Consider the following 2,557-nt stretch of genomic DNA (forward strand, 5'->3'; position numbering starts at 1 on the left):
GCGTAGAGAGTTGATGAAAGGTAGTTCAACACAGTTTAGTGATGGCTGGTGTTAGAATCCCATGGGACAAAGCTAGTTTGTGGTTAGAGTTTGCAGCAACACTGCAGTAGAACTGAGTTCAGTGATGGAATGACATCATTAGCATTTACTTAAGTTTCTTAGAGAAGATGGTGGGAACTGTGAGTAACTCAGTTGTTGACGAGAAAGTCTACAAGAAGAAAGGAAAAATTCCAGTATTGTTCCTTCAGAATTGTTGTTCACGTGAAGTAAGAAAACAAATAAAGAGCTGGATAGATAGATATGACAATGATTCAAATGACCACTGGGGATCCTTGCAACTCAGTGATTAGCAGGTGACTATAATAAGAGGAAATACTACCCTGAGATGAATAACCAATACCACCTAAAGAATGTAGAATTGTATATGGTTAGAGAAAAATTGTCTTTCGTGGATGGAGTCATATTAGTTATCCTGACCTGGGTGGAATTCAATAGCTGTCTAATCATGAATTGAATATTATCCACTGAATCTAGGATTATTAGACTTTGGGGATATTTTTTCTAGTCACCACATTCAAGAAGTATTTATATATAAACTAGAATGACATTTGATTATATTAAAAACATACATATGTGGCTGAAAGAAATCATTGGCATAAACCACTCTTTGCAGATGTGCAGATATTCTATCAAAACAGAATTAGGGTTTTCTCTAGTTTTGCAGGCATGCTGATAAGAAAGAGAACATATGAGTTAAAATGTAGTTACAGGGTTACTATGCCTAATTGTCTTAAGAATATGTGGTATTGAACAGAAAATAAGGCAAAGGCAAGGTCTCAAAAGGCATTGAATACAAAACTATGGATTTAAGATTTTTCTCCTAGTTATTTCTTATAAAACATATTTTTCTTACAGTATATGTGCATTCCTTTTATATTTGTGATAATTTAGTTTTTAATCAAACAAAGTAACTATGGTAGATAATAACTTTAGACATCTTTATGCTGAAAATCACACAGAGATCTAATAACACTTTGGGAGCAAAATTACACTTGTTGAAGCAGAAATTAAGAACCAAGTACTACTATTTAGCTGACTATCTTCTTTTCCACATTATCAAAACTGCATATCTTTGAAGTCTCACTTCTTAAAAGAATCTTCTCCAGAGCATTCCCCATACAGATGTTTCTCTTTTCTGAATGCCAATCATATTTAGTCTCCTTACTACACATATAGATGTGATATGAGACAAAGAATCAGTTAACACATTTGGTTAGAGTACATGCCCATTTCTGGTGTAGTTTTGTTGCTCTAGCTACTTGACTAGACAAATATCACCTCTATAGCCCATATTTTTCTCTGAAAGTATTAGTTATAGCTCCTCTGATGATTTATTACCTGACCCTTTGTTTTAAAAGATGAATATTACCTGACCCTTTGTTTTAAAAGATGATTATTGGCTTACTTGACTTTGTTTTTAAAGATGATTACTGGCCCACTCTGGTGGGTAGATCATTGGTCCCAAAGAAGGGCAAGTAAAGTGTGAATTACGTAGCCCATATTCACCTAATATGGATAGTACTTCATTGCTATCTTTTATAAAGAGAAGTACACAAAGTTATTTTCAGTTTATTCCCTCATAGATTAGATAATATAAATGCTAAAATGTCACTGAATAACAGATTGACCAATCGCTCATTTCTATGCATATCATCAACCCAGGTTTTGACCATTCTGTTTTAAAGAGTTTACAGACCTGCCAGAAACTTACATATTCTTCTAGTGAAAGACTGACTCTCCTGAGAATAAGAATGGAATGGGAGATTTAATGCAATTTACATACCATGCTAATAATTGGCATGAGGATAAATAATTTTATTCTTTCAAGTAAGACTGTTTCAAAACGCTGAATGTTTGATAAAGCAAATCTCAGTAACTGACTACTTTTTTCCCCTTAACTAAATCTATAATTTTAAATTTTACAAAAGGTCTAAGGGAACTTGTTAAACAGAAGTTGAGAAGGAAATGTAGAAGCTGCTAATTAGTAACAAATACATTATTTATAGTTTCCTAAAATGTTACTTAGATAACCCTTAAGTTAACAATGTGGCAAAATTAAATTTTAATTGGAAGTAGTCTTATTTTTGAGATTTAGTAAAGTTTTTTATGTCAGACTTTTCAAAACAAAAATACAGAAATATCTCACTGTCCAAAGTTTTTGCTTAAGAATACTGCCCATAATAGATTGTATTATACTTATGCAAAAAAACTCCATGTGTTTGTGTATATGATTATATGCACCCTAATTTTCCAAAAGTATATGTTAAAAATTTAATTAAGCAAATTTCTATTAAATACCAAGTACTCAAAAAACCAAGAACATTTCCAAGAAGTATTGGATTTGTAGAGGATATCTTACATATATGCATATTCAGCATGCAATCCTTTATTTTTCTCAATCTACCCTGCAATTATGTAAAAATAGACTAATAGATACTGTATTCAGCAAGTAATGAAGAGAACACAAAATCTATTTGGCCTTATTGTAAAAAAAAAA

The sequence above is a fragment of the Otolemur garnettii genome, unplaced genomic scaffold (genome assembly GCF_000181295.1).
Source record: "Otolemur garnettii isolate 467f Iridium unplaced genomic scaffold, OtoGar3 scaffold00258, whole genome shotgun sequence".
NCBI lineage: Eukaryota > Metazoa > Chordata > Mammalia > Primates > Galagidae > Otolemur > Otolemur garnettii.